The following is a 23,850-nucleotide window of genomic DNA, read 5'->3' as shown; positions in this document are numbered from 1 at the left end:
CTTGATAACAAATATGTGAGATTCACTAAGATAAAAGTACTAAAAAAAGATATATTGGCACAAGTTAAGTTTGGAGCAAGAAAAATTTTCAGAAAAAAATAATTAGACAAATGAAAAAAAAAATGAACAAACCCTTTCAGATTGAGCTAAAAAGTTAAATGAAATATACTAGAATAGAAAGGAAAAGAAATTAAACTTAAAATAATAATTGTTTAAACCAGTCTTGGAAGCCGGACCTACTTTACAGAGTGGCCAAGAAGAACTGACAAAAAAAGCAGTATATAGACCTAAAAAACTCAGATGAGCCAACGCAAACAACCGATGATTTTACCATAGTGTTTTGATCTCACATCCTCCAGTTACGAAGAAGAGTCCTTTAACCCCTACATTGTGGTAACTTTTGATGAACGTTACATCACTGAACCGATTAATATAGAGCCATGATAGAATTGAGGAAAAGTAGGAGATAGTACAGCTTTTATGGCAAATAATTCGTATTCATCAGTTTGATATATGATCCTCTTATCTCTAATCTGTTGTATGCATTTCCTCTTATCTATATTAAATATATAAAAAAAATAGTTTTTTAAATGAAAGTAAGGAGCGACATTAAAACTTAAAACGAACAGAAATTACTCCGTATATGAAACGGGCGTTTCCTCACCAACGCCCCGCTCTTTACGCTAAAGTTTGACTCTTTCTCTTAACTCTACATTTTAAAACAGTAAAAAACTTTAGCGTAAAGAGCGGGGCGTTGAGAAGGAAAAGCCCCTTTCATATACGGAGTAATTTCTGTTCGTTTTAAGTTTTAATGTCGCTCCTTACTTTCAGTTAAAAAACTAGTTTTTTTTTTATTTAATTTCTGAACGTTTTTGAATTAATGCATGTTTTGATTTTGGCTCTCCGCACAGGAATAATTAAAACGAAATTTGCATAATTTTTTTTTTGGCTAAATGGCTTTCTCATAATTTTGATCGAATGATTTTGAGAAAAAAGAGCGGGGGAGGAAGCCTAGTTGCCCTCCGATTTTCGGTTAATTAAAAAGGCAACTAGAACTCTTAATTTTTTACGAATCTTTGTATAAGTAAAAGATATACGTAACTTATAAATTAGCTTACGTAAAGAACTTTTGTATTCTCATGTTTTTATTACATATATGAGGGGGTTCGCCCCCTCGTCAGTACCTCGCTCTTTACACTAAAGCTTAATTCGTCCCAATTCATTAAGAATGACCCCTGAATCACAAAAACCGCAGAATAAATAGTTGAAATTACTAAAAATACTTTAGCGTAAAGAGCGAGGTATTAGGAGGAGGTGAGCCCCTCATATGGGTAATAATTTCTGTTCGTTTTAAGTTTTAATGCTGCTCCTTACTTCCAGCTGAAAAAAAAACTTTTTCTTATTTATTTTTTCATTTTTTTTTAAGTAATGCTAGTAAATCCTGCGCTACCTTCATGGAAATTTTCTTCCCCCATGACAAATTCCTCGATGGAAAGTTCTCCCAGCATATCCCCCTCTTCTCAACCCCTGCCTCCAACCAAAAAATCCTCCTGAAAACGCATGTACACTTCCCAATAACCATTACTATATGTAAGCAATGGTCAAAGTTTTGAATTTGTAACCCCTCCCACGGGGACTTTGGGGGAATAAGTCGTCCCCAAAGACATAGTTATAAAGTTTTTCGACTACGCTGAATAAAGTGACTATCTCAGAATTTTGATCCGTTGACTTTGGGAAAATAATTAGCGTGGGAGGGGGCCTAGGTGCCCTCTAATTTTTTTGGTCACTTAAAAAGGGCACTATAACTTTTCATTTCCCTTAGAATGAGCCCTCTTGCAAAATTCTAGGACAACTGGGTCGATACGATCACCCCTAGGAAAATAAAACAAAACAAAAAAAACAAATAAACACGCATCCGTTATCTGCCTTCTGGCAAAAAATATAAAATTCCACATTTTTGTAGATAGGAGCTTGAAACTTCTACAGTGGGGTTCTCGGATACGCTGAATCTGATGGTGTGATTTTCGTTAATATTCTATGACTTTTAGGGGATGTTTCCCCCTATTTTCTAAAATAACGCAAATGTTCTCAGGCTCGTAACTTTTAATGGGTGAGACTAAACTTGATGAAACTTATATATTTAAAATCAGCATTAAAATCTGATTCTTTTGATGCAGCTATTGGTACCAAAATTCCATTTTTTTGAGTTTTGGTTACTATTGAGCCGGGTCGCTCCTTACTACAGTTCGTTACCACGAACTGTTTGATGACATATCTCAAGAGGGAGCTATAGATAGCTTTATCAAGAGGCTTAGTGCTAAAACGATTAGAAAAAGAGTACCATCTAGGATTTTCTAGAAAGAACGGCGTAAAGAACCGCAAGTAAGGAGCGACCCAGCTCAATAATAACCGAAACTCTAAAAAAACATTTTGATACCAATAGTTACAACAAAAGAATCGGATTTTTATGCTAATTTTAAATATATAAGTTTCGTCAAGTTTAGTCCTATTCATTAGACTTTTCGAGAAGAATTTGCCCTATTATGGAAAAAAGGAGGAAAAGCCCCTAAGATTCAACGGAAAAATTTGCCTTTCTTTCAAAAAAAAGGAGAAAACACCCCCCAAAATCATAGAATCTTAATGAAAATAATACCATCAGATTCGTCGTATCAGAGAACTCTGTTGTAGAAGTTTCAAGTTTATATCTGCAAAAATGTGTAACTTTTTTTTTGCCAGATGAAAGATTACGGATGCGTGTTTGTTTGTTTTTGTTTGTTGTTTTTTTTCAGGGTGATCGTATCAAAGTAGTGGTCGTAGAATGTAGCGAGAGGGCTCATTCGAACGAAAATCAGAAGTTCTATTGCTCTTTTTAAGGGATCGAAAAAATTGGAGGATAACCCCCTCCAACGCTCATTTTTTTCAAAAAATCACCGGATCAAAATTTTGAGATAGCCATTTTGTTCAGCAAAGTTTAAAAGTCTCATAACTGTGTCTTTGAGGACGACTTAATCCCCCATAGTCCCCGGAGGAAGGGCTGCAAGTTATGAACTTTGCTCATAGTATTTGTTGTGGGGAAGTATACAGGCGTTTTCAAGGGGATTTTTCTGGTGCGGGGGGTCGGGGGAGAGGGTTACGTGGAAGGATATTTCCACGGGGGAATTTTTCATGGGGAAAGAGAGTTTTCTATGAAGGAAGCGGGATTTCCCAGCATTATTTAAAAAAACAATCAGAAATTAAATTAAAAAAAAACAAGTTTTTTTAACTGAAAGTAAGGAGCAACATTACAACTAAAAACGAACATAAACTATTACGTATATGAGAGGGTTCGTCCCTTCGTCAATACCTCCCTCTTGAGGCTAAAGCTTGAACCCCTTGAGAATGACCCCCTGATTCACAAAGGCCGTTTAATTAGAATAACTAGCTCTTTTGAAACTACTAAACAACTTTTAAGTTTTAAGTTAAATTTTTTAAGTTTTAATTTTTTTCAGTTGAAAAAACTTGTTTTTTATTTAATAAGTATCTAGGTCTGAATGTAAAAAAAGATAATAGTAAAATTAGCATTAAAAAAAGACCAAAATACTATATTGAGCTTTGAGCACCTGTCTCAGCTCTGTGCTATAGTTGTCATCAAGGGGTCATTTGGCCTATTTTATAAATAGTAGAGGAATATCCCTTTGAAATAATGTAAAATCCCAAAATAACGATGACATGTCTTAACTGGGTGTGATAGATGACGTTATGAACACGCTTAGTACTAAAATGGCAGGAAAAGAGTACGGTCTAAGGGACCAGACACATGCAGGTTTTTTCAACACTGATTTGCAAAGAAAACGGCAGCAATTCGAGCTGCAAAATTTTTTTGGTGCCGATTTCCAAACACGGCAGCAAATTTCTTAGTGATTACAAAAAAGAACAGATAAATTTTCAAAAAATGTCCTTCCTGGGGTGCTTCAATTTTCAATCGTTTCCTTCTCTTCAATAGGAAAATCAAAAGACCTAGGTTGAGATCAATCATGCAACTGTTGATGAACTGCAGTTGACTATTGGTGTCTATGATGTTAAGTTCTGAAATTTACACAAAAAGACCACTGTTTTATTTTCGTTATCGTTTATCAGCTTAGCAGCTGAAATCGGTGCCGAAAAATGTTACGTGTGTCCTGCCTTTAAGATCAATAAGTATCTAGGTCTCAAAGTAGAAAAGACTAACATAAGTAGCAATGAAAAAGAAAAGGTATCGTCTTAAAGACTATATACTATGTTGACCATTGACCCCCTATCTCAGCTTTGTGCTATTGTTGTCATCAAGGGTCATTTCGCCTACTTTATATATAGTAGCGAAATTTTTCTTTGAAATAATCGAAATTCCCAGACGATTTTGGAAAATAAAGTCGGCGATATAGATGGCCTTAATAACAGTGTTAACACCAAAAAGTACCGGTAAAAAATATGATCTTTGTCGCAAAATGCCTAAGCATATAGATTTCAGAGCAAAAACAAACCAAAATAAATTGAGCATTGAAAAAAGAGGAGGGATCCGCTTAAAGAATGCTAAGCATTGAGCATGTGTCTTAGCTATGAGCGCTCCTTGTCATCAAAAGGTCATTTGGCCTATTTTATAAATTGATTTAAAAAGCATTTTCCATAAAATAGGTTTTCGAAGAAAAATAAAAAAGCTACATTAAGCCAAAGAAGAGCAGAAATAAAGTTAAATAATTTTTCAAGATCAAAGGTAACTTAAATCACTTTCACTAAATAAATGAAACATAAAACGACCAGAAATTCAAAATATCTGGCTTGAAAGAAAAAGAAAGAATAATCAACTACTTTAATGAAGAACCAAAGAATCATGGATTTTTACTAATTGATCTGAAAATAAATGACGGATCTCTCAAGTACAGAAAGACTTAGATATTCGCCGAATAAAATTTGCTCATAATCAATGAACAAGTTTGGAAGCTTAGGAAGTAAAAATCGGAAGTGTACAAATAACGAAAGCAGCTGAATGGATGATGATGGTAATCTTGATTTACAACTGAAACAATAAACTAATCTAGGCGAACCAAAACGGAGAAAGATGATATGGATTTACGAAATGTGAGAATCATTTTACATGATTTCAAGGGTAAAGCTCTTAACCAACAAATTCTTACGAGTCAGTATTTAACTGAGGATATTAATAGATTAACTGAAATTTATCAAACATCTGACATTATATTGACTAGAGCTGATGAAAATGGAAGGTTCCAGAGTGAAAGAATATTCAGAAAAGCAATAACAATGGTCCAGCTAGTTCGGCGTTGCACGATTTGAAGACAACATTTGGTATGTTGTCAGGAACTGTGGATTTCGTCACATCAAGATGGCGCGAAAATTCAAAGAATCTTGGGAGCAGAAAAATTCACATGATCTAGGACAGTGCAGCTTCAGTCCGAGAATCTTGGCACTTCTCCACCAATCTTCGGCAATCTTCATCCGGATTTGAGAATTCGGCAAAAACGTTTGCAAGTGTTTGAGTCTTTTCCTGTGGATCACTGTAGAGAAGGAACTAAAGTCCCCTTGGAAGACGGTAAAGCCTCCTTGACAATTCTCAGCCAACGTTTTGCTGTGGCGTGTTGAACCTTGATGGCAAATTCCTTCTCAAAATGAACTCGGGGCCGCTCGATTGCATAAACTGCTTCATTGCGCGTGTTGATGAAAGAAATTCTGTCCTCTTAGCTCTTTGAAAGGTGCCATCGCTTGTGTACCTTTTGAGTTGCTCGGATAGCCTTCTTACACTGGGCGTTGAACCAAGGCTTGTCCTTACTGGACACTTGGATCCGATTTGAGGAGATATGTATGTCTTACTAGACACCTGGATCCACTTCGAAGAGATATGTTTTTGACAACTATGGCCTGCTGATACTTCTCTGTAGCTTTCTCTGGGCCTTCAAGGAGAACAGCTCTCCACTGCTGAGAACAAAGAGTGTTTCTCAAACAATCCCAATCACCTCTTTTACATAACCAGATTGTGCACTCATGCAAAGGTTTCCACGTGCAATGAAGACAATGTGGTCACTTGTGAAAGCATAAGTGTCTTCCTTAAAGAAGTCAGGGTGATATGTTTTGGGCCGTGATAAGTGTCAAAATTAATAAGTTGTTCCAGCCCGTATGAGAGAGATAGATTATACACAATCCGACCCCTCCCTGTTAGTATTTTTACTACGAAGCCACACACTATGATGGACATTGAAGTCTCCATGAAGGATAATGGCAGACTCAGCTTACTTCTTCCAATTGCATTCGAGGGAGGCTTCAAGTAGATAGTAATCTGGCAGGTTGGAGAGTTATACACGGTACCAGTAATCACGGACTTACTTCGCACGGTCACCCAAAACCACACAACTTCTTCGCCCGCTGAATCTGGCACATTTTGGTCATGAATATGGCATATGACCCTGTAGATAAACAAAAACACCTCCTCCTCCGTTTTTAGTGCCTTCACTAGGTTCATGATGCCGCCTTAGGAACGTGTAACCCTGTATGGTAACCTCACGGCTCACGGCTTTTTATCATAACATAATCTTAACAGCGTTGCCAAACAAATGCAAAGATCAATAATGTTTTGGATGAATCTGAGTCGTCGTGGGTATAATCTCAACAGTGTTGCCAGACAAATGCAATGATCAATAACATCTCACATGAATCACTATTAGTATCTTACAATACCAATAGAAAAACTCCTCGCTCACCAGGCCGTCAAAAAAGAAAGTGAATCAACGTGGTTCCATTATAATCATTTTCAGAAAAAGGTAAATATGACATCTCACATGAATCACTATTAGTATCATACAATACCAATAAAAAAAACTCCACGCTCACCAGGCCGCCAAAAAAAAAAGAATCAATTTGGTTCCATTATAATCATTTTCAGAGAAAAGGTAAAAGCATTCTTAACAGGTGAAGAGACAGAGTGAAATTAAAGTTCTGAAACAAATATTAGTTAATATATTAGTTTTTCCACCCATGAAATTGGTGGCAAAGTCCCACCTCCCTGAAAAGCAGAAAAACACGGGCCGAGAAACACTTTGTGCATTTTTAACCAGTTCCCTTTATCTATTTGTCTCTCAAGTTTACAGTTCTAGACCATGGGTTTTAGCGTTGTTATCTATGAGGACAAAATAGCGCCGTAAGCGCTATGAAATAGCTGACCCTTGTCACCCCAGTTTTAGCTTTTTTGTGTTTTTTTTTTCGAGTTTCATGTAGTGGTGGTGTAAGTGACGAAAACTTAGAGTTCATGACCTCGCTTAGTAATATTTTCATACAAATTATTTATGAAAAGATCGCTTTACTTGAGCTTTATTGACCTGCTAGGTGGTGGCGCCATCTATATACAACATCCATACATTAACCTATATGAGCTTTCGCCCTTGAGGCTCTAAACCAGTGGTTCCCAACCGGTGGTACGCGTACCCCAGGGGGTACGCGAAACCCTCGCAGGGGGTACGCGAAGGTCCCAAAATTAATTTAGTCTACATCTTTAAAACTTGTTTCTGACTCAGTTCCAACATTTCCCTCAGAATCAGATAACATAACCCATTGTACGTAATTTCAGACTCATTTTCAAAACTTTCGCTTTCAGTAACCCGCTAATTTTTCTCCATAGCCGTAAGGTCTCGATGCTAATTTTTCTCCATAGCCGTAAGGTCTCGATTTAAACTCAGCGAGTTCAGTATCTTGCCATCTGTTGAAACACGAAGATCGTGAATTGTGGTTGCAAACAAAGATGGATAGATTCCTGATCAGGAATAACAAGAAGCCGAATGATGGTACCCAAAACTCTGAACCTGCACCTAAGAAGAAGAAATATGACGAATCATCGGACAAAGTGCGTCGATATTTGTCAGAATACCTAGGGCTCGGATTTAGTGCGACAAAGTCTGATCCAGTGAATGCACAGTGCGTTCTTTGTGGTCAAGTCTTGGCCAACAGTTCCATGAAACCTGCGCATATGAACCGGCATCTCATTACTGTGCACCCTTCTCATGTCGGTAAGCCCATAGAGTTTTTCAAGGGTAAACAAGAAGCATTCGCTAGTAACTGTTTGGAAATTGCAAAAGTGGCATCAGTATCTTCAAAGGCTCTCCGGGCTTCGTATGCTGTTTCATATTTAGTTGCAAAACAGAAAAACCGCACATCATCGCCGAATGTCTGATATTACCAGCACTAGTGAAAGTCAGTGAAATAATGTTTGACACGAAAACTGCTACTGCCCTTCAGTCTATACCTGTGTCGAACAATACCATTTCAAGAAGGATAGAAGACATTGCAAGCGATATTGTCATGCAGGTTATTGAGCAAATAAAGTTGACGAAGATGTTTGCGTTAGAGCTTGACGAAAGCACGGATGTGTCAGGTGAAGCCCAGGTGATCGTCTTTGTTCGATATCAAGATTGTTCTGACATACGAGAAAATATTCTGTTTTGTCAAAACCTACAGTCAAGAACAACAGGAGAAGAACTATTCAAGGTGATTGACAAATTCTTCGCAGAAGGGGGCATCTTGTGGGACTAGTGTCTATCAGTTTGCAGTGATGGAGCTGCCGCCCTTACAGGGAAGAATAATGGGCTCATGGGCTGGATAAGGAAGAAAAATCCAAAGGTGAAGTGGTTGCACTGCATCATTCACAGGCAAGCTCTTGCATCGAAAAGGATGAACGCACATCTGCACGAGACCCTCAACGAGGCTGTAAAAGTGATCAACTTCATCAAAGCCCGACCACTGAACTCAAGAATGTTCAAGTTGCTGTGCCAAGAGATGGGTTCAGAACATCAACATTTACTTCTGCACACAGAAGTTCGCTGGTTGTCTCGTGGGAAGATTTTAAACAGACTTTTCGAGCTTCGACAAGAAGTTCATATGTTTCTTCTGGAGCAAAAATCTGCATTCAGTTCACTTTTTGAAAACCAGGACTGGGTCTGCAGGCTGGCCTATCTTGCGGATATTTTCGACAAACTGAATGACTTGAATCTGTCAATGCAAGGTTTCCGGACGGACGAACTCTCCCTGAATTCGAAGATGTGTGCTTTCATCAAGAAATCGGAGTTCTGGCTTAAAAAGGTTCAAAGAAACAGCGTTAGTGTCTTCCCGACCCTTGACAAGTTTGCGGACGATAGTGAAATTGATAACCTCAACACAATCCGTGATTGTATTCGGGAGCATCTGACAAAGTTGCGAGATGAACTTGTGTCATATTTCCCATCGATTATGAACCAAGATAGAACGCAGGATTGGATCCAAAATCCATTTGTTGAAGACGTGACCTCAAGCTCCGGTCTTAGTGACAAGCTTACAGAGAATCTGATCGAACTTGCCAGTGATCGCGCCTTAGAACTGAAATTCCAAAATGTAACTGTTTCCCAGTTTTGGCTGGAGGTGAAAGGAGAATACAAGGAACTAAGTGAAATCGCCATGTCTGCTTTGTTACCATTCGGATCCACTTACCTTTGTGAAGTGTCATTTTCGGCAATGTCATTGATCAAAACCAAACACAGAAACAGACTGAGTGTACAAAATGACCTTATAATTGCCGTTAGTGACATCGAGCCAAGATTTGATAATATTTTAGCAAAAAAGCAGCCAAGTTTCTCATTGATTTTGTACGTACATTTAAGCACCGTCATATTGGACAATAAATCTCGTGTTTTTGAAAATCTGATTTTAGTTAAGAAAAAAGTAAAACAACGATTCTCAAGAAAGGGGTACGCAAACTTTTTGGGCCTTGACTAGGGGTACGCGGACCGAAAAAGGTTGGGAGCCACTGCTCTAAACTATCTATCGAATATTTAGTTATTTGATCTCCCTATGGACTTTTACTGAAAATATTTCTATAACCAGAACTTGAATTATTTGACAAGTAATTATCAATTGGATAAGAACATTGTGAAAACATCTAAGTGATTTTCACTGCTTCAGTGTTGCCACTGCTCGAGTTTCCCCTTCCAGTGTTGCTACTGCTTGACTCGAGTCCCAAACCAACTATTGTGATATGTCGAAGCCAAAAAACTATTGTCCCGAGTGCCGACTGCTTGTAACCACAAATTCTTTCCAATAAGTGTCAGGATGCGGCCGCTGGTACCACGCAGGCGGTAATAAATGCGCCCAAATCGGGCTAAAGGACCATTCTGGCGAATGGTTATGCATGGAATGTCTTGCAAAACAATCCCCGTGACTCCGAAGTCGCAAGCATCTTGACCCCCCACAAAAGCCTAGTGCGAAGAGACCTGTAAGAGGAAGCGGAATCGGCACCTCTTTACCACAAATTACTACGGGACCTAAAACCAACTCTTAACTACTGAAAGGGACTAAGCCGTCTGCGGTAAGTGTAGACATTCCCAACTATGAATCCGAAATAATTCGTCTAAGTGAGAAAACTAAGACCCAGGAAGCAAGTTTATCGGCATGTCAAGCAGAAAATCTAGAAACCCAGACAAGGCACTCAACGTTTCTGTCAGAAATGGAGGAAAAGAACAATCAAATTCAAGTATTGACAGGTCATTTGGAGGTTAAAGACTTTCTTATAGCCCAGCTGAAACAAGAACTCTCGGTAGCTATCGAAACCCGCCCTTGTAACCCTTCACTAACCTCCCGTGAGCAAGTTACCCAGTCAACGCAAACGGACAAAGATATCGCTGCTGTTAATCGAAATGCACCCCTTGATAATGAAGTGCAAAACATAACATCTAGCCCAAGCGTAGCCCACGGCTGTGCGATCTTATCAGACGAAATGAATCTTGGTGATACGTTATCAGCTAGTGCAAATGCACATCCTCCAACGCTCGTAGAGAAAAGTGACACAAGAACATACGACGGTAAAACAGACAGTACCACTCGTAAATACAACACACTTTGCTGGTTCTTTGAACGAGAGTTTTGCAGACTGAAGAAAAAGTATCGGTTTTTGCATACATGCTTAAATTTCAGATCAAGATGTTGCAACAAAAATGATGGCAGTTTTGACCACGTAGATTTGTGCAGTGTTTTAACTTGTACCAACAGAGAATGTGTTTTCGCTCATGTCCCTCCTGACTTTTGGACAACAAGTGGGCGTGTGCCACCAAGCACGCCATTATCGCTCCCTGGTGGACACGCTTACCGGTGTCAGCGACAACTTTGCGAATATCAGGCAAAAAATAGTTTCCAATCCCTGCCAAGCTTTCAATCACCAGAATTCAATCCCCAAAGCCCCCCTCCCTGAATACTCCTACTTCAGTATCTCCTTTTTGTTTCCCTCCCCTTCCCATACGCACTTTTCCCCCACCTTTTCCCACCATGCCGTGGCATAAACGTTTTCGAAATTTTCAGATAGCAAGCAGAATGATCCATGCGTATTAGCTCAATGCAGAGTTTCCAAAACTTCAAATAGTGAGACGAACATTAATATATTTTCTGCTCCTCTGTCACCGTTTCCGTCTCGTAACCGTTTTACAGCCCTTCATGATGAATCAGATATCCTAGTTATTGCAACAAATGAGCCTGAAGTTTTTCTCCCGCCTAAAAAGACCTTCCCAAAACAGACAAAAGTAAACAAACGTAAAGCTGTTGAAAAAGAAGTCCCTCAATCACATTTTCATTTTCCTTCTCTTTTAACTTTAAATGCGGAAAGTCTCAACGCTGATAAAATGGGTGAACTTGAGGGTTATGTTCAAGTAACCGGAGCTGATATTAATACAGTTACGGAAGTACATAAACAAAGTCCTGAACATCTTACAATACAAGGTTACAAACAATTTATTAAACTAAGACATCAGAATCATCCGTTAGGTAAGAAAGGTGGCGGCGTAGCGTGTTTCGTACGTGAGCAGTTGGCATCGCGGCTACTACAGATTCCCTATATTGATGGTGATGATGAAATGATTTGGATTATGATTCGACCAAAAAGCTTCCGAGATTTGTAACTGGTATTGTTATTGCTCACCCAGTATGGCACCTTTCCAAAAAAAAGGTCGTTGCTGAAAAGTTAGATTTGTGTGTTGATTTTATTAGTTCTAAGTACCCGAATGTTGGAATTTGCGTTACTGGTGATAAGAACGATCTAAGAATTGAAAGCTTCCTCAGAAGTCAAGGACTCAAGCAGATAGTAAAGTTTCCGACTGCTAAAGGTAATACTAAACTCGACGTAATTTGCACAAATTTGTCAGAATATTATAATGAACCTCAAGACCTACCTCCCCTTGGTGGTAGCTACCACTACATGATAAACTGGGCCCCACTACCTTCGTATAAAGTAAAATATGTAGTTGAGAAAGTTTCCTACCGACCTCTTTCGGACAGGGGTCTCTTGGAATTTGGATTACATCCGAGTCCTGGAAGAAGGTAGCAATTTCAGAGTTCTCCGATAAAAAAGCTAAATTTCTGCAAGATAAATTAAGAAACAAATATGAAGAATGCTTTCCAGAGAAAACTTCCAAGCGCTGCAACACAGATCGTCCTTACATAACCCAAGAAATTAAAGATTTGATTAGGTATAAAATTCAACTAAGAAAAGAAGGGAAAATAGGAAATGCTAATATGCTCCGTAACAAAATACGTAAAATGACAAGAAAAACTGCAGCTGAGTATTACCACAAAAAAATTGGCAACCTTTTTGAATCAAAGCCTAGCACGTGGAATAAGTAAATAAAACGAATTTGTGGAAAATCCCCTAGTGGTGTTGATTTTTGCTCAGATTCTAATGATGAAAAAGTTGCTAACCAGTTTCATTTGGCCAAAATAATCCAATCTTTGCCGCCTCTTGATGTAAATAAAACGACCCAAGAGTATCAGAAAATACCACATGATGTATGTTAAAAAAAAAAAAAAAAAAAAAAAAAAAAAAAAAAAAAAAAAAAAAAAAAAAAAAAAAAAAATGTACCTACTATTTCTGAGGGTCAAGTTTTTAGTAAAATAAAGAAACTTAAACGAACTAGTATAGCTCCCATTGATATTCCGATTGAACTTATAAAAACATTTCCTGACAAATTGACTAAGCCACTAACGCAAATTTTTAATTGCATTTCAACTTCTTCAGTTTACCCACAGATAAGGAAAAATGGGTATGCTACTCCAATTCCTAAAAAAGATACTGAACTTAATTTCGACGGCGTAAGACCAATCACTTTGACCCCCTTTTTCAGTAAAATGTACGAAAGCTTTGTAGCAAATTGGCTAAAAGCTGAAGTTGAACCCCTCCTTGATCCCCATCAGTACGGTAACAGAAAGAATACATCAACATCCCATTATCTAGTCAGTCTTTTACATTTTATTTTAAGCATGTTGATGAGCCTGGTAAATGGCTAAACTTAATAACAATTGATTTTAAAAAGGGTTTCGATCTGATTGATCATAACATTTTAATCTCTAAGCTTTTAATTGATTTTAGAGTGGACCCTGTTGTTGTCTTTCTCTGAACCTGAGCCAGTTTTTTGTGGTGTACCTCAAGGTACCATTCTGGGTCCTATTCTGTTTCTAGTTATGATTAATAATATTGCTAATGATTGTGAAGTCCGTTGGAAATATGTTGATGACCTTACCCTTGGAGAAACTTGTGAAGCAAATGAATGTAGCAAAGCCCAAATTGATAATGTGAAGACTAAAGCTTCCAATTCAAATATGACAGTAAATGACAGTAAATATTTTATTTTAACTATTTCATTTTTAAATTCTTCTGAACCTAGTTTCCGACCAACTATCTCTGATTCTCTTAAAGTCAGTAAGATTAAACTCTTGGGAGTTATTATAACCGGTGATTTAAAATGGGAAGCAAACACAACTAGTCTAGTAAAAAGGGGTAAAGCTGGGCTGCAGATGCTCAAGCTTATATCGAAACATAGCGCCCCTCTAGATCACCTCCTCCGAATATTTACATCTTTTATTCGCCCCAATTCTGGAATATGCAGCTTCTGTATGGCATTTTGGACTGACGGCTGAGCTAAGCGCCAGGCTAGATAGAGTTCAGAAAAGAGCTCTAATGATAGTTTCGAAGCAGGCAGAAATATCATACGAAGTTTATATTATACGATGTTTAATACGAAGTATAATATTATACGAAGTTGACAAAGTTTAAAATACAAACTCTGGAAAAAAGAAGAGAGAAAGTCTGCATGGATTTCGGACGAAAATCTTTGATCCACTCAATCCACAAAACCCTTTCCCCCCCTCAATCCACAACAAAACGACTCCCGCGCAGGGTGGCAGTGCCTGTTGACAAACTTCAGCCGGTATGCTGTGCCCACTAGCGGTTAGCGAAGAGTTTTATACCTAGCTTTGTAAAAATGTATAATGAAAGTCAGGAGGATTGATTTGTTATGTTTTTTATTTTGCGTCGCTTTTTAATGTGACTATACCATAAGAAATTTGGCAGTGCCATGAAAATTTTGGTGAAAATAAAATCTTGTCTATCTATCTATCTATCTAAAACTCAGTGTCATTATTAAAAGAAATAAAATATGAAAAATACATGTCGTGCATTATTGCAATTTTTAAAGAATTTTCCTATCTGGATCCTCCCCCTCGCAGATAATTTTCCCACCCCACGAAAGCTTATCCCCATATCCATCAAAACACCCTTCCTAGAAAATTTCCCTCAGAGTTCCACCTGCAAATCCTTATTATTATCCCTTCATTGGCAAATCGAGTCTGTAAATCGAAAAACACGATTATGCACTTTATTGACAAACACGAACGCTGAAATTCTTCAAATTTCATGCTTTCCACAATAAAGTTATAAATATATTAAATAAAATTGTCCTTTGCCTTAGATTTATATAAACTATCTAATTAGTGTATTCTGACTAAACATGGAAAGCGTCGGAAAAAGATATGCACATCAATTTCGTTTTAATATAAGAAATATCCCTCCCCGCGTAATACCCCTCCGACAACTCCTCCTCTCCTACAGAAAATTTCCCTTCTAAGGAATTGGCTTATTATTCTGGTTCTAGCTATATAAGTTTTATTAAGTATAGTCTTACCCGTCAAAATCTGCGAGCCTAAGAAAATTTGCCCGATTTGCGAAAAAAAGGGGAAAGGCACCCTAAAAGTCAAAAATTTTTAATGAAAATCACACCATCAAATTCAGCGTGTTAAACTACCCTACTGTTAAAGTTTCAAGTTCCTGTCTGTAAAAATACGGGATCTTGTGTTTTTTGCCAGAAGAAAGATCACGGATGTGCGTTTCTTTGTTTATTTTTTCTCATGGATGATCATATCAACCCAGTAGTCCTAAAATATCGATAGAGGGCTCTTTCGAATGGAAATTAATAGTTTAGCTCCCTTTTTATGTGACCAAAAAGATTGGAGGGCGACTGAGCCCTCTCTCCCACTTTTTTTTTGTAAAATCATCCGATGAAAATCTTGATATAGCCATTCTGTTCAGCATAGTTGAAAAGCCGAATAACTATCCTTTGGAGATACCAGGCTCCCCAACGGCTCCTGAGGAAAGGTCTTTTATTAGTAAAATTTTGGTTCAAAATAGTCGAAAAATTTAATAGCTACATTTTCAAAGATAACTTGACCCCTCAATACCCACAGGGCAAAAAGTTTTGAACTTTGTCTGTTGTTTATATATTTTACGGGTTATTGGGAGGTGTACATATATCTTTTTGAGAAAATTAATTTCAGTGAGAGAGCGGCTATTTTACACGGGGAAATTTTTACATTGGGGAGGGGGAGCAGTTTCTGATGATGAACTTTCCAAAGAAAACTTTACACTGGGGGATACTTTGCCAAAATTAATGTACAAATTTCGTTTTGATTTTTGATGTACGTTGAGCTAAAATTGAGCCTGCATTAATTGAAAGACGTTCAGAAATTAGATAAATAAACAAAACGATTTCTTTTAACTGAAAGCAAGGAGTGACGTTAAAACTTAGACGAACAGATATTATTCTGTTATGAAAGGTGCTGTCCCCTCCTCAACGCCCCGCTCTTTACGATAAAGCTTTTCTTATTACTTAAAAAAGTAGAGTTGTGACAAAGAGCCAAAAGTTAATCATAGAGAAGTATTTTGCAGTCAGAGAGAAATTAAGATAGTTTAATCTAGCTTAATTGTAAATGTACACAGAGCCAGTCACAGGGCTGGTGATGTCTGGGGAAAATTATTAGCAGCGCTTTTAACCCAACTCAAATATAAGCAAAAACAAGCAAATCAAGTTTAAACTTTGATTAGAATAGACAATCCCCTAGCCATGGCACCCCTTCCTTCAGCTGCTGCGTATATATGTATATACATAGGTTTTGCAAAGCGCGTTTTCAGTGTCATGAATTGTGTCAAAACTTAAGCTAGAAACAGAATGGGCTTTCAGTTGCTTTCATCCATCCTAGTTACTACAGGATGCTCTTCTGGGGACAGGATTTGTTGTCAAACCTTTGCTCCGTCAAAATTCATGTTTCAGATACGTTTAAGCTTAAAAAAAGCAACGAATCAAGTAATGTCAAAGAATCGAGGGGTTTTGAAGTCATGGATGAAAATTTTCACGTTTCCTAAGCCTTTTTGACAATTTCTAAGTTTACACCTAGTCTAACCTTGAGCAGCAATAAACCTTTATGTAATTGTGGTTTAAGTCTGATTTTGTATTACTGTAGGTTTTGAACATAATGGATAAAGATTGAACACCTAACAATGCATAATACTTAAGTACATACGCCTGATGGAATAAACGGGATGATAAAACAGAGTTTAAACTAAAAACTAACTAGTTTAAACTAAACTAACTAGTTTAAACTAAAAACTAATAAGATTATCACCCTTCCACTGTGCTGTCACAAAATTGACTAGCACTTTACCAAATTGACTAGCACTTTACCTTTTTACAAAATTGACTAGCACTTTACCAAAAGCAAAAAAATAAATAAAGGCTATTCTCTCACTGCTAGAAAAAAAAAACAGCCACTTAGTGGGCAGTACCTATTATTAACTATCGTCTCTGAGCCTATGGAGCATATTTATCTGGTAAATTCACCAATTGTTTGCTCAAAGCTTAGAACAAAACAGTGTAGAGGAGAATTTTTCTTTTGCTACTACTTATTCTTTTAAGTTTACATAACACCGTTTTTCAATAGGATCATGGTATACATGCAATAAACCTAGTGGGTTAAGGACAATTCACCTTTTGGCTTTCAGTAAAGCAGTAGTAAATTTTACGACGGCATACGTGGAGGGTTGGTTATTAGTTCGTTCAAAGGGCTCTTATTTTGCTTTTGATCTAAATTTATATTTAGGTTATCTGATATGGCAATTGTATTTTTTCTAGCTTTACCCATAATAGCACTATAATAGAACATAATAAGGTTATAATAGCATTTGCTCTTTTGGACTATTTTGGGATAGTGATTGCGCCAGTTTGGGCCATACTTTCTGCTGAAAACCTGGCAATCATAGTTCCTGGTCGGGCTACGACAGTTTAGACCTTCAGTTGAACCCCCTGTTCTTTTACTTGTCCAATTACTTTTCCACTTATCCAGGTCTAACCCCTAAAAGATAGCAACAAATACTTATCCGGCCACGTGTGACTTAAAATGCTATGGATAACTACGAGAATTTTTTCACATTTAAAATATATTGTATTGCTTGAATGCTATGTGAAGTTCTGACAAGGAAGAGGGCTAGGGCTTCAGGCCTGTTTTTAATTTTACAGGCGAAAACATCTTCAGCAGTTATTTCAGAGCTGGGTAGCCTAATACAATTTGTGTGGCCAGAAGTTTAATTGTAAGATTGCAAAGTGTGGTTTTCATTTGTCTGTTTTTAGTCATTCAATTCAAGATACTTTGGATATTTTTTATTGTGATAGATTGTCTTAATGCTCTGAAAAGGGAAAAATATTTCAATTGCAGAGAATAGGGACATTTCAGTAGGCTAATCAATCTAAAGCCCTAAATTAGCCAGGGAAGTGTTTATTCCTCTAAAAAATCACCACCTTCGGTGAACTCCAATTATACAGCCCTTTTTTTTGGCCCCCTTTAGCCTGTATCCAATTCCTGAGTGCCATTTAGCTTAAATTTCATTTTTTCTGTTATTCATTTCTTCTCAATATTACTAAGGGGTCACAGTTAAGCACTAGAGAAGTCATTGTTAAATAACATGTGCTTATGTATATATAGCTTTTTGCTACTTATTCTTCTCTGGGTATACAATGTTTGGTGTGGTATAAGCCAAGAGAAGGACTCTTTGCAATTTACATAAAAATTATAGCTAACACATTCTACATACAGTCCTGCTCTACTTTAGCCCCAATCCTCCTAACATGAAAATCTACAGCTGAAATTACATATTTCCTATTGATTCTGCCAATCTATCCCTCAACCCTAGTATCTTAATTGAAGCAACTGTGACAAAACAAGAAATGGAAAAATAAGTAAAAGATGGCAGAATACATTGGAAACATATAATTTGGGATATATATTAGCAAATTAGGCATGTTGGGGTAAATTTTTTGTTGTTCATATTTAGACTTACAAATAAAGTGAATATTCTACTTGATGCCTTTTTGTATGTTCTTTATAAATATAATAATTGCTTATATTGCTGATTCAAATTTAAGCACTTTTTGACCTTACCTAACCTAACAAATTTTGGCAGTGAAAATAATACATTATTTTGTCAAAAATGACCAAAAACACACACTTTAATTGAAAATTTGACATCAAAGAAGAAGAAAACAGCATATTATTGTAAAATTGATTAATCTAACTTAATTGTGGAAAATCAGTGCTTGTGGATTATATAACATTTTAAAAATGGATTAGTAATGAAACAGTAAGTTTGAGACCAATGCTTTAAGCTTTTTTATGGCACTTGGTATTAACCAAGTGACATATAGCAATCGCCAATTCTGTTGGTCTGTTGGTCCTGGTTTTGCTACTTTAGGCACTTCCAGGTAAGCTAGGACGATGAAATTTGGCAAGCATATCAGGGACCGGACCAGATTAAATTAGAAATACTCGTTTTCCCGATTTGACCATCTGGGGGGGGGGGGAGTGGGGGGCTGGTTAATTTGGTAAAAATAGAAAAAATGAAGTATTTTTAACTTATGAGCGGGTGATTGGATCTTAATGAAATTTGATGTTTGGAATGATATTGTGTCTCAGAACTCTTATTTTAAATCCCAACCGGATCTGATGACATTGGGGGGAGTTGGAGGGGGGAAACCTAAAATCTTGGAAAACACAGAGTGAAGGGATCGGGATGAAACTTAATGGGAAAATAAGCGCAAGTCCCAGATACATGATTGACATAATCAGAACTGATTCGCTCTCTTTGGGGTAGTTGGGGGGGGGGATTAATTCTTAAAAATTAGCAAAAATGAGGTATTTTCAACTTACAAATGGGTGATTGTATCTCAGTGAAATTTGATGTTTAAAAGGATATCGTGTCTTAGAGCTCTTATTTTAAAGCTTGACCAGATCTGGTGACATTGGGGGGGAGTTGGGAGGGGGAAACCTAAAACTTGGAAAACACTTAGAGTGGAGGGATTGGGATGAAACATGGTGGGAAAAATAAACACAAGTCCTAGATAGATGATTGACATAAATGGAACGGATCCGCTCTCTTTGGGGTAGTTGGGGGGAGGAGGGGGTATTTCTGAAAAATTAAAAAAATGAGGTATTTTTAACTTATGAATGGGTGATTGGATCTCAATGAAATTTGATATTTAGAAGGATATCGTGGCTCAGAGCTCTTATTTTAAACCCGACCAGATCTGGTGACATTGGGGGGGGGGAGTTGGGAGGGGGAAACCTAAAACTTGGAAAACACTTAGAGTGGAGGGATCGGGATGAAACTTGGTGGGAAAAAAACACGAGTCCTAGATACATGATTGACATAACCAGAACGGATCTGCTCTCTTTGGGGTAGTTGGGGGGGGGGGGTTAATTCTGAAAAATAAGAAAAAATGAGGCATTTTTAACATACAAACGAGTGATTGGATCTCCATGAAATTTGATATTTAGAAGGATATCGTGTCTCAAAGCTCTTATTTTAAACCTGACCAGATCTGGTGACATTGGGGAAACTTTGGGGTGGGGAAACCTAAAATGATGGAAAATGCTTAGATTGGAGGGATTGGGATGAAACTTGGTTGGAAAAATAAGCAGAAGTCTTGCATACGTGATTTACATAATTGGAATGGATCCACTCAATTGTGGGGGGGGGAGGGTAATTCTGAAAAATCTGAAAAAATGATGTATTTTTAACTTACAAAGGAGTGATCAGATCTCCATGAAACTTCATATTTAGAAGGACCTCGTAACTCAGATATCTTGTTTTAAATCTCAATCAGATCAAGCATAATTGGGGGGGGGGGCAGTTGGGGGGACCAGAAATCTTAGAAAATACTTAAAGTGGTGAGATCAGGAAGAAACTGGATGGGAAGTATAGAAACCTGTCTAAGATACATGACTGACATAACTGGACCGGATCTGCTCTCTTTGGTGGAATTGGGGGGGGGGGGTAATTTCGAAAATTGAGGCATTTACTTACAAAAGGGTGACCAGATCTTAATGAAATTTGATATTTAGAAGGATCTTGTGCTTTAAAGTTCTAATTTCAAATTCTAACCAGATCCTGTGACATTCAGGGGAGTTGGAGAGGGAAATGGAATTCTTGGAAAACATGAAAATTGGGGTATTTATATCTTACAAATAGATGATTGGATTGTAATGAAATTTGATTTTTAGAAGGAATTCATGTCTCAGAGCTCTTATTTCAAATTCCAACCAGATCTTTTGACATTGGGGGGAGTTGGAGGGGGAAATCTTGGAAATACACTTGGAGTGGAGGAATTGGAATGAAGCTTGGTGGATAGAATAAACAAATGTCCTTGGTATGTGATTGACAGAATCATACTGGATTTGCTCTCTTTGGGGGAGTTGGGGGGAGGGGTTTAGTGATTTGGCGAGTTTGGTGTTTCTGGACATGCTAGGGTGATGAAAGTTGGTAGGCGTGTCAGGGAGCTGCACAATTTGACTTGATAAAGTCGTTTTCCCAGATTTGACCATCTGGGGGGCAAAAGGGAGAGGAAAAAGTAGAAAAAAATAGGTATTTATAACTTACAAGTGGGTGATCAGATCTTAATGAATTTTGATATTTAGAAGGACTTTGTGACTCAGAGCTCTTATTTTAAATCTTGACCAGCATTAAGCTTCTTATTTTCCTTTTTAAATCAATCTATTGATTCATAGAATTTTGTTGGAGCTCATACCATATGATCTCTTGGCTCTTCTTGCCTCATCACAAGTGCCATATGAGCTCTTAGCTCTTGTTTTATACCCACAAATTAGTAATATTTTGATCATTTTCAAGTGCTCAAAAAGTGCTTAAATTTGAAATTGCAATTGAAGCCCTTATTATGTTTCTAAAGAACATAAAAAAAGGCATCAAGGGGTATGTTAACTTTATTTGGAAGTTAAAAATATGAACAACAAAAAAATTACCAATTATTAGTATAGAGCTGCATGATTTTCTCCTGGTTATGTAGGCTAAGTGGAAGGTTGCTTATACCTGATTCTGTCCCTACTTTTTTTTTTACTTGGTTGAAAAAAAATCCAAAGAAAGTCCCTACTGAAAAGGAAAGAGCCCAAAAGTGAGATTGAATTTGTCATAGCTTGGAGGTTTGCCCCTTCAGTCTGTTTAAAGAAAACAGATTCATAATTGAAGCTTTGTTCATTTCAATCTTAAGGGTGACCTAGGTTTCTGACACTTCATTAAATGGTTGCAAAGGGATGATTTTATTTATTTGTCTTGTTTGTTTTCAACATGATTTTTTTTTAATCTTTAAATTGATATACATTTCTTACAAATTAATTAGTCATACTACAGTTCTATTTGCAAGTTTGAACTATGCAAGTTTGTAACAAATATAAACTATATAACAGGCCTATAGGCATTATCCTAATCATTCTAAATTTTTCAACTAAAAACTTTAGGTTGGTTTAGAAAATAGGTGTGTTTGATATGGTAATATTTGACTAAATTACCAATGTGATAGCTGCCTTCCTAAGAACCAACATTTCTAACAACCAAAAACTTTTCTTCTGAATCCTTATTAAGCTTAGCCTATGCAAGATGGGCCTAAAACACTAAAAATACTAATGAATATGCATAAGATTACTTACAGGTCACTGAAAAGCTAAGATTATTTCCACTATTTACAGTTTCCTTGTCTTTTCTTTAGACTAAACGATTTCACATGTTTATCTGTTTTAAAAACTGCTGAACATTGATGTCACTTATCCTGAGTAATCTTTTTTATTGGGGGTTAGTAAGTGTAAGCCCACGGACAAGTAATCCTGAGCGAATAGAATAAGGACAAGTAATTCTCGAGGGAATAATCCGACTAGCCTCTGACGTCAAGTGCATCTCATAAAGTCGGATAAGTAACCAGACAAGTAAAAGAACACTGGGAAAAGAACGTCTTTAATGGAGGAAATAGAAGAATGCAAAAAAATTGATGTGGCAAATAGCCTAATATTCTGTAATCTCGAAAAGACAGTAGACTAGCGAGTATTATGGGCTTACCACTTTGTTGAATGGAAGTATTATATAAATAATATAGATTCTTTAAATTAAGCTCCTATACACAATTGTAAAGCAGGTAATTCCCAGGAAATTATTTAGTCTGATTACTATTTCCAACCTAGTTAGGTTCAGAAGTTTTGATTAACACATTTTACTGCTTACAGGTACCTTTTACCCTCCTCCTAATGTAGGATTATATAGCTCTAAATATAAACGTTCCATGTATCACTATTGCTTTTACCTATTTCCTATAAGTTGAAACAGTGCAGACACAATCAAGAAACAGAGAAGCAAATGGACAGTATTTAATTTGGGCTGTAAATTTTCCCATTAGGTAGTGAGGACTATGGTAAAACATAGTGGAAGTGTTTTATAAAATGTGTTAACTATAGTTTGTCTACATAGTATGAAGTAGTCTAATAATTGTTTTATTAATATACTGTTTTACTGCCCCCCCACCCCATCTCCTAATATGCAAATATACAACCCAAATTATTTATTTTCCATGCATTTTTCTGTTTCTTTATTTTGCTGCCATTGCCTTCTTTGCCATTAAATCTGTTTAAACAAAAGAGTTACATAATCAAGAAACTGAAAAATAGGCTATATAATTTGGGATATATCTATGCATGTTAGGGGTAGGGGTTTAAGGTAAAGTATATTGAAGGGCTTTTAAGAATGATATGAGCTAAGGAAGTATTTTCAAGTGTTTCCTTCTCAATAGCCCCAATTGTGCACTGATTCACTTCAGGAAAATGAATCCTTGCTGCTCTTGTTTTCTTTTAGGCCTCTCAATCTTGTTTGTAAATAAAAAGCATGATCTTGAAGTCACAACTTACAACAAACTATAATTCAGCATGCCTGCCAAGAAGTCTGCTGCTGGTTCAACTATGGGGCTGATTAAGCATATCCTTTTTACTTGCTTGCCTAAAGTCATTAGTCTTCCTATATAAAGGACTGGTTAGTCTCAAGCTTGAAGTTTAAATGTCTCTAGCATCCCTATATTTTTAAAAAGACATAAAAGTTTTAGAAGATGTGCCACCAAAATAATATCTGGCAGACAGGAGATTTCTTACCTCTAAGACAAGCTAAGCTGAAACTCTCAACACTTTTGTACAGGAGAAATAGAGACGATGTCATTCTAACCTATAAGCTAATGAAGGATAACACTCTCCCAGCATTATTCCCTATTGCTGGTCCTAATTCAAGAATCAGAAGTTATTGGATGAAACTTGTCAAGCAGTCTACCCTATCCAGAATCTGTACTCTATTTTTTCTGCAAGACTTGTCAACAGTTGGAATAAACTCCTGAAGAAACAGTT

The 23,850-nt window shown here is 37.0% G+C and overlaps 1 protein-coding gene and 1 long non-coding RNA gene across 4 annotated transcripts in view; one reads left to right on the top strand and one right to left on the bottom strand.

Annotated features, from left to right (window-relative positions):
• The window catches only part of LOC136037319 (uncharacterized), a 123,180-nt gene extending 100,965 nt beyond the window's left edge, over positions 1-22,215 (bottom strand). For both annotated transcript variants that reach the window (XR_010619912.1, XR_010619913.1), the window contains exon 1: positions 22,126-22,215. This is a non-coding gene — a long non-coding RNA (uncharacterized LOC136037319). The remainder of the gene's footprint in view (positions 1-22,125) is intronic.
• Positions 22,216-22,435: 220 nt separating this feature from the next.
• LOC136037316 (protein timeless-like) overlaps positions 22,436-23,850 on the top strand; it is a 174,962-nt gene continuing 173,547 nt past the window's right edge. The window contains exon 1 of one of the 2 annotated variants that reach the window (XM_065719986.1): positions 22,436-22,604. The gene's annotated coding sequence lies outside the window, so the exon portion shown is untranslated. The remainder of the gene's footprint in view (positions 22,605-23,850) is intronic. The other variant, XM_065719985.1, reaches the window with a different exon arrangement.

This window comes from Artemia franciscana, chromosome 16 (assembly GCF_032884065.1).
Source record: "Artemia franciscana chromosome 16, ASM3288406v1, whole genome shotgun sequence".
NCBI classification, from domain to species: domain Eukaryota; kingdom Metazoa; phylum Arthropoda; class Branchiopoda; order Anostraca; family Artemiidae; genus Artemia; species Artemia franciscana.
This window is presented reverse-complemented; position numbering and strand designations above follow the sequence as displayed.